Source organism: Vidua chalybeata, chromosome 18 (genome assembly GCF_026979565.1).
Source record: "Vidua chalybeata isolate OUT-0048 chromosome 18, bVidCha1 merged haplotype, whole genome shotgun sequence".
Classification (NCBI taxonomy): domain Eukaryota; kingdom Metazoa; phylum Chordata; class Aves; order Passeriformes; family Viduidae; genus Vidua; species Vidua chalybeata.
In genome coordinates this window covers 7,155,652-7,165,404 of record NC_071547.1, presented here as the reverse complement: position 1 = coordinate 7,165,404, position 9,753 = coordinate 7,155,652, and positions in this window count along the sequence as shown.

Genomic DNA, 9,753 nt, shown 5'->3' with positions numbered 1-9,753 from the left:
GCTTTGCTGTTAGCTTTTTCTCTTGTACAGTCATTGGAACAGATGGTGAAAGGATTGTTGAGGGTGTTTTTTAAATACAAGCAATGCTACTTTTTCTCAGGAAAAACTCATCTTGTAGAAACTGCAGTGTCTGAGTAAATTCAGTGAGTAACAGCATAATCCGTTTTTTGCAGCCTGTATATTATGGATCCATCTGGCCTTGGGATCAGCCCTTACTGTCTCATTGACAGATACCTAAAACAACAGACTTAAAAACAGAGAAGTAAGTAGTTATAAATAGGTGATACTTGGTTATGACTAATTTTTTGGGCACACTGTGACATAGTAGAGACAAACTGCTCTGTTGTTGGCCACAATCTCCTCCATCAGAACTCACATGCTTTGCACTGCTGTTGTTGGGAGCGTCTCAGCTTCGAGCTGTGGCTCACAGTGACAGAGGTACCAGCCAGGTGTTCTTCTCCAAACACAGGCTGCACGTGAGGCACAGGAATGGGCTTCAGGCATTCTGGCACCAGTTCCTGACTCCACTGCAGGTTCCTGCTGCCTCCTTTGTCTTTCTGTGCCTCTTTGCTCCATGTTGGATGGGGATGTGACTTGCTGACTCACAAATGTGTTGTGTTTGTGAGAGGCTCAGGCCCTACTGTTCTGCAATCAGCTTTGTAGCTGAAGACAGGCAGATGCCTCCCATAGGTATCCTGGAGCAGTAGGGCATATTTAGGGCACAGCCTCAAATGAAAGCATCACCTAGGTCATGTACATGAGGAGGAAGTTTTTGGGTGTTTGTGATGGGTGTTTTTGACAATAATCTTGGTATTTCACACTGACTTTGGCAAGCTGTTTTAGTAAACAGATAAAGACATTTCTGCCTTGATCCTTCCATTGACTCCCTGCATATTTCCCTATAATCCAAAGCCTCTGCACATTACCCACACAGCACAATCCTCATTCCAAGAGACCATATGCTTCATTGCCTTAAGCAGTTCTGCTCTTCCCTGCCTGTTTCTTGGAGCAGCTGTACATATATATAATAATATCCAAAATGACTGAGCAGAAATGCAGTAAAAGAAATGGCTGTAGCTTGGGAGTGACCTCAAGAAAGGGGGACACTGTGATGTGCTGGTGAGGCACAGAACACATCAAGAGCTGAGTTCCACAGCCATTGACATGTTGTGGGCAGCTGAGGAAACCCAGCCTTTCACAGCTCTTGAGGGCAGGGACTGAAGTGCTGTGTTGACATGTGAAAAATGTTATTAACTTTGGTCTTTTTTTGTGTCTGTTTCAGTGTTGTACAGAAGTACATATCCATTTATCTACATTGTCATATTAACAGCACATAAAGCTTGTCAAAGGAGGAATAATGTCTATTAGTGCACAAAATTATTCCTTTTCTAGTATGGTCTTTCACTCAAGGAGTAGGAATAAGATGGAAACTATTAATTCCTGGGATTTTAACACAGGAAAACACATCCTGATTTAAGGAGTAGAGAAAAATAGGTGTGTCCATGTGTAAACAGAAGTCGCCTGAGTTTATTTAATTGTAAAGGCAAAAAAATTGTTTCCACTTATATTGAAAAATAAAATAACTACATATTTTAAAACATGTAAAAACCTTCATATGAATAGATATCATAGAAATTTAGTGTATTTCTCCCTCATTTTAACAGAATTTTAATATGGTTCTCTATTAATATTTTCATTTATTTTTGAGAATAATATTTTTATTATATGTACTCGAATTCTAGGGATATTTATACAGCTTCTGTTTATGTATCTCTGAAGCCCTGGATGCAGGACTGCATTTCAGCACTGTGACACAAATGATGGAAAGAGTCCTTTTTGGGCATAAGAGACTTGGGGTGTGCTCTCTGCTTTTGGTTCAGTTCTGTATGTATAAAAATACATATACATTATGCTACTATTATTAGCAATACTCTGCATGGGTTGGGAAAGCAATGCTCTCCTTAGCCTGGGTTGACATGACTTGATTTTTGAAGCTGAGTTCCTTGGATGCTCCATGACTGCCTAATCCTAGGCTTAAGGATAAATTAATCACTTGAATCCTACAACTAGTGACTTGAATAACTTACACTAATGTGGTGCTCAAACTGGCTCAATGCAGCAGGCTGATTTTCACCTGAGGGTCCCTAACATTTCCTTAGGAAATGCATGAATACATTAGCAGAAATTTGATGAAATAACTTCAGTAACATCATTTGGAAGAGAGGAAGAGCCACAATGCCATTTTGCCTGATCTATACCTATTGCAATTTCCAAGTTGTTACACACACACACACAAATATACAAGTACATATATATGTATGTGCCCAGATATTTATAAAACCAACCACAGCCTTTCAACTGTGTGTGCTGTGATTCATCAGCAGCAATAGTTTTTGGCAGGGACATAATTTCAAATCTTCTGCTGAGGATGCCTGCCAAAACATTGTTGGACAGAGATAGGATGAGGAAAGTTATTTATAAATGGGGGTAATTAGGTCCTGTGCTTATTAGTGTTGAGGATGAGACAGAAAGATGGCATGTGTAGTAATGAGTATTTTAATATGAGAAGATGTTCTCCATTTTCTAATTGTTGAGATTTTCTAATTGTTGAGAGAAATTTTTTTTTAAAAACCCACTCAGGTGAAATAACATCATTATGTGCTGCTCACAGCTACGAGATTCAAGCTGAGGGTTTGTGTACTATGCTGTAGGAGAGGTCTCAGACTAATGAAAGCTTGGAATACTTCCACAGATCCAGGTGCTGACTGTCATAACTGATATTAGATTCTGTTTCCTCCATCCAGGACTTTGCAACTTGTGTTCAGGCAAAAACAAACCCTGATCAGACATAGGAACTGCATTAACTCCTTTTATGTGCAAGCAGTGCTCACAACCACACCATCAGGAGAGAGCACTGTGCTGTCTGGTGCTCTGCTCATCACCTCTGTCAGCAGAGGCAAGGCTATTGCTGTGTTCCAGCAGTCATGTAGATGTATATTACATCCCTTTTTTTCTTCAAGAGATACTGTCACTGGGACAAATTCACCTTTCCACTGGTATTCTCCCTAGAGGTATAAATCCAGTGAGCACAGTGTGAAATTCCTCCCTGCAGGGTCTGGAGGGCACCTGTGCTCACACAGACTGCACAGCACCCAGGACAATGCTCTCGGCCAGTTACTACAGAAGAGTGGTCACACAGTGACTCAGGAGAATAGCCATTAATATTAAAGATTTCTTAGCTCCTGGCTTTGTACCAAGCTTACTAGATAGTGTGACTAATGTGTAGGAGACACTTAAGCACACATCTGTGTTGAAACAGTTGAATATCCTATTAGCTTCTCTTACTTCCAAGCTATTTGGACTGGTCTCACAATGCTTGGGATTTTTATGGCCTGAAGCTCCTGAAGTCTCAAGTAAATGGTTGCTTTGGGGGTTTCTGAGTTTTTCATTAGAGGTGAGGGGAAGAAATAGTCTTCAGCATTGCAGAGAGAAACTTGAAATACAAAAATGGAGTCTCTCCAAAGGTCATTATTTCCCTGCACAATGTGGCATTTTTTAAACACCGGCACAATACTGACAAGGTCCAGTGCCTTCAGAAAGATTATGCATGTGTTTAAAGGTGGGTGCAGTGTAAGCAAGTGCCTGGCTTGGCCTGGACCTTGGTCTCTCTGAAGGGGGAGTGATGTTGGGAGAGCTTGTCTGGCTAAATTGCTGCCACAGCTGCTATTTCTGCCCTGTGGCCAGCAGAGAATGTCACCTGTGTGGCTGACTATCTCCCAGGCTCTCCAGACCTGGAGCTAGCATCATTTCTCCCAAAACTATTTCATCCCTGGGTTTTGCCTACACATCCTCAATGCAATCTGTATGTGAAAACACTGCATTTAAATGCTGTTGCCAAAAAGAGAATCAGCAGGGTTTAGACAGCCTGTGCCAAGCTCATCCCTAGGGTGATTTTTTTTGAAGTAAAGCAGGGAATAGCTAAAACAGCTCCTGGCAGAGAGATAGGAAAGAATATTTGAGGGAGCTAGAATTTTGCCTTTGTATTTCTTGTAAAGCATTAAAGGGATCCTTAGAACTAGAAATCTCTTAAAGTGTGTAATTATGTACGTCACGGTGTCTCAGATGGTTCTGCAGGCAGAGCACTCTCTTTCCTGCTAAGGGAATTTTGCAGAGCAGTTTTTTTTGTGGTTTGCAAGGGCACCTAAAAGCAGTGCTGGGTTTACAGACTGCAGTGCCTAAATATTAAATGCTCAGTAGTGACAGTTACTATCAAACACAATAGAAGCCAATACTGTCAAGACCATAACTATTTATTTTTCTTTCTAAAACATAAAAATAAAAGAAAACAGTGCAAAGGGAGATCAGTTGAACTTTGCAAAAGCAGCATGTGCTGTTGCAAAAGCAAATTCTCACTTGCTAATCAGGATTAGGAGAAATGCCTGAGTTGTTTCATTGTTAGGAGCTATCAGCAGCACCTGTGCTTCATTAGCAAAATCAAAGTTTACTGTTGTCTAAGACAAAAACATTGGGGGGGGGGGCAGGTGGTCCTTGAGGCAATAAAATCAAATCCCCTTTTGTTTCCTGGAGAATGATTACAGTGAAATACTTTGCTTATGTTTCCATTCTTTAGACCATCTGTTTCAAATTAAGCCCTTCTGGCAGGATACATCATCATTTATTAGAGCGTTACATTAGATAATGCAGTGTTAGTACGGCTGTTATAAAGCCTTAGTTTCATGGGTGTGACTTCAGGGACAGAACTGAGGTGTTTACTTAATGAAAGGGCCAGAGACTGTTAATAAAAGTGGTTTTCCAGCTCAGAAGTGACTTTTTTATATAGGTCTTTCACAATTACATTTCTGGTGTGTCTTAATCTGCAACTCTGAATGCGTTTGGTAGAGTGAAAACTTCTGGCTTTGGATGACTGAAAGCAAAGGCACTGAGGAGGACTTGTCAGTAACAAACTGTGAGACACCTAAGGCTGCAAACACAGTTCCTGCACATGATGGGGTGACAGCCATTTCAGAAATCTCCAATGCCCTGTAGCATTCAAGGCACACTCCATGTGATTCTAGAGCACACAAAGATCTGGCAGGTAATACCCCCACATCTGAAGGAATTTTCTACATTTTCATTCTTGTCCTCTGTAGAAACTCTTTTTTTTAAGTTTTCCAGCAGAGGCAAAGCTTCACATGCCAATAGACAGAAGACTGGCCTTGGTCCTAGAACTGTCCTGTCACTGCAGTTTCAACCACTGAGGGACAGTTTAAGAAGTACAAGACCTTGCAAGGAGACTTTTTTTTGATTCTCCGTCACAGTGTACTGAAGAGGCTCACTCGCTCCTTACTAAAGGAGTAGGGAAAAGGATTCAGTCCCAGGAAACAAGAGCAGTTCCTTATAGGTGTATTTCAGGTACTTCAGTTGACCAGTGATGCCCACTGTTACTAAAAAAATTCTTTCAATACACTTCAGTTAGAAAGATGGTGACTGTGAGAGCAAAATTAAGAAATAGATTAATCATTCATGATATAAAGACTTTGTATGCTTAAGATAAGGCGAGGCCTGCTTTTAAATATGTTTCTAGAGAGTGTGCCTGGAGAAGAGGACGAGTCTTTCATCTTAAATGTACTTCTCATTTTTTTCTGGTCAAAGGAAATATGAAGACTCCTTCAGTAGGTGATTCGCACAACCTAGATTAAATTCAATATCTGAATCACTGCTATAATATATATATGTAGAGTTTCTTTCATGCCACAATCTCCCAAAATTTTGTGCTGTATTTAACCAACACAGTATTTGTCCTGGTTACCCTTCAGTGATGCAGTCAGACACAGTCAGGAAGCCAGCATCTGCTTCAAAATATTTTTTGTTTTTTTTTAACTAATCAGATCATACTAACAAAAGTTGCTTAAAACCGGTATTCTCTCTTGCTCCATAAAAAAAATAAATTATTAAGTGAGCTTAAGTAGCATCATTTTATAACCCAAAAGTTTAGTGTATCATTTAAATGTTGCAGGATCTGAAGCAGGCCAGGATGACATCAATATTTCCTTTAAGAAAGCCAGCAGTAAATCCACAGTGTATGTCTGAATGCATGTGGTTCAAATGACATAATGTTAGCTTTTTTCCTCTCTCTCTGTTGTTCTTTTGAGAATAAATTTACACTTTTTTGGTTTTTTTTTTTTTAATAGTGGGAAGGTGATACATGCTGAGTAAAAATTTTTGAGGTCATGGAAGAGGCTTTTCAAAACCACATTTTCCTTGTTTTAGATGTCCTTTTATTACTCTGTTTTGTTAAAAAAAAAAAAGCCTGAAAATTCATAAACTTTGCTTGCCAGTTGTAGGCTAGAGACCTGCCCTTGCTCTCCCTGTAGCTAATGGTAAAACATCCAAACACTGACTCATCCCTGTGCTGATCCAAGTCCCATCCAGAGATGAGCTGTTTGTATTCCTGGTGAAGTTAGCCCCGAGGGCTGCTGTGGGTTTTTCTGCCTGCCAGGGGAAACCATTTGTTGGGCCCCACCTGTGCTGACCTTTCTGAAACCTTTTGCTGGCTTTCTGACTTCTCTTTTCTTCGGTCTGGTCACAGCACAGTTCAGAGGCTGCCCTAACCTTGGGCATCCTCCTTGAAGGTACCTCTGCATCAAACCACAGAAATGGGATGAGCCCCTGGGAATCATCCCTGATGATTGGACCTATGGCATCAGTAGCACAAGCATTTACTGTTTTCACTAACAGAATAATTCCATTAGTGGGCATCAGTAGGTTGTTATCCTCTTAGATGGATTTTCTGCTTACAGATGAAATACAACACAATAAAACTGGATTAAAATAGCAGCAATATAAATACTTATAAAAAGAACAAAGAGCAAGAAGCTGGGTAGTTATTGTTGAACACAGGACTGTATATTCAAGCTATAAATATTCAATCTTCAACAAATTATTTTTGAGATTTTTTTTACCTAATTGAATTGCAAGTTTTTAAAAGTGGTAATTATAATCTAATTAATAACATTTTTGGACATACTGAGGAAAATCTAAGGTAATCTCAAAAGACTTTTGAGCATAAATTGTCTAAGTGTATTAGTACCTAACCCAAGCAAAAATAAACTGCAAAATGGAGCACAGGCACAGGAGATTCCTGATGGTGAAGTGTTAGTGCAGAAGAATGACAGCCAAAATGCAGCACTGAGGCAAACATATTATCCATTTTAATTTTCTAGCATAATGAGATTGCTCAGATGTTCAGCAATACTTTTTTTGTGCTGGGGAAACAATTTTGACTATTGCTTAATAACAATCTGAAACTTTTCTGGTGGTGAGCAGAGCTCAGCCCTGATGCATTTGGTGACACTGTCATGCACTCCAGAAACTTGTCTGTGTTTATTACTGGGATTTTGACCTCAAATGACAGGTACTTCTGTGAGCAATGCACCTTGAATAGCACTGAAATTTCAAATGGAACCATATGATTTTAGAATTCAGTTCAAGCTACTGAGAGATTTATCAGGAATAGTTTTATTTGTCCAATCCAGCTGCAGCCTGTCCCTGTCCCTGTCCCCAAGTGAGCGATGGTGTCTGGTGCAGTTTTTTCCTTCTTTTGTGAGATGCTGGAGGTCAAATGGGATTCAGGTTAGAGGGCAGGCTGGTGAGGAAGAGGTAGGACACAAGTGGGAGCATTTAATGGAGAATAAGTATTACTAGGGATAAAAGAGAAAAGGCATTTTGAGAGAAAAGATTTTGAAAGCATTTGCAGGACTTTGGGAGACTGAGACCTGGGGAAGAGGGACCGTGCTACTTTAGGAGGAATTGGATGTGAGGTTTTGAAACAGAACTTTTTTCTTCTGGGTTCTCGGTAAGAAAGAACATACACAGTATAAATACACACACCTGCCTATATAATAAGATAAATTGAAGGAAAATATTAACATTTTAAAGCTATATCAGAAGCAAAAGAAAGCTGAGTATCTTAAACACAGAGAATAGGCAGGCAAGAAGGATAAAGGAGGGTGTGTAGCAGATTTTCATCAGGGTCTGATTTACTTATGTGACCCCTGGGAACCAATGTCTGTCTGTGAAATGCCCCAGAGCCGAGGACCTGTGCTCCAGTCAGATGTGCCTCCTCTGCATCGTGTGTGTGAGACAGAGACACGGAGTGGTGGACAGGGGAAAGACACGCTGCTGGAAAAGCTGGAAGGTGGCTGAACTTTAACAGAAAGACCATTTTCTTTGGGCAGGCACAGCGTCCTTGTACCCCTGCTGTCCGTGCTGCAGGAGCCTGAGCCTGTTAACTCGGCCGGGGACAGGCTCTGGTCTCAGTGGCTCTGGGTCACTCACACTGGTTGAAATCTGGCAGCTGGAAACTGGCTGCCCAGCTGGCATGCCAGTGGAATAGCAGGAATAGTATTATAGAATTTGTGGTGTGGGGAATGTGGGTATGGAGTTGGAGCTTGAACAGGTGGTAAGAATGCATAATTAAATAAACAAAAGCTGGATAATGGAATCTGTAGAATCTGCTGGCATCCCAAGGTCCACATTCAGCAGCAGTTCTGTCACCATTTGCAAACTACTGAATCTGACAGGCAGAAACCAGTGCTGAATTTGGGATGTCAGCTCAGAAAAAGGGGGCTCTGTTCTGATTCTTTCTCCATGAGGCCTCTGTTGTGAGCTTAAGACGGCCCCATTGGCCATCTACAGGTAATTAACATTCCAGTGTGAGGTAATTAACATTCCAGTTCCACCGTGTCTTTCTTCTGCACAAGGCAATGTGTGGAGCTGTAATGAGCTCTGGCTTCTGAAGGGAGTCTCCATGTGAAGAGGGAGCAGCGTTCAGGCCAGAGGCACAAGAGGTGGGATGGAATGCCCAGGTGGGTGCTGCCAGCTCGGCTCTGCTGAGTCCACCTGGCTGGTAACCACTTTTCTTTCCCAAAACGCAGGTTCCTGGTTTCCAGTGCTGCGGACCCAGTGATGCCTGGAGAGATCCATTGCAGTATGACAGAATCACAGAATCGCTGGGGTTGGAAGGGACCTCTGGAGATCATCCAGTCCGACCCCCCAGCCAAAGCGGGGTCACCGAGAACAGGTGACACAGAATGCATCCAGGTGGGTTTGGAATGTCTCCACAGAAGGAGACCCCACGACCTCCTTGGGCAGCTGTCCCAGTGCTCTGCCACCCTCAACCTAAAGTTCTTCCTCGGGTTGAGGTGAAATTTCTTGTGTTCCAGTTTAAGGCCATTGGTCCTTATCCCATCACTGGGCACCAGTGAAAAAGAGTCTTCTCTTCAGACTAAAGAGGCCCAGCTCCCACAGTCTGCCCTCTTAAGAGGTGCTCCAGACCCCTCGCCATCCTTGCAGCCTCTGCCGGACCCTGTCCGGTAACTCCTGGTCTCTGCTGTTCTGAGGAGCAGCTGGACACAGTGATAAAGCTCAGGGCTTATAATTCAATATGACGGACTCGGCAGTGCCGGGTTAGTGGTTGGACTCAACGTACAGGTCTTTTTCACCTTGAAGGATTGATCACCGCACCAGGCGATTAAACCAGGCAGGGCTGGCGGGGATCGCCTGCCCAGCCGTACACGGTGACCCGCGTGGGGTGAAAACCGGTTTGGGAGCGGCCAGGCAGGACCGGCCAGAGGCGGGCGCAGCTCCGCGGGCACCGCGGGCACCGCGGCCGGGGGAGAGAGGCCGGGCCGGGCCCGTGAGGGTCTGTGAGGGCCGGGGCGCCGGTGGGCTCCCCGCAGCCCCGTGCTCCCC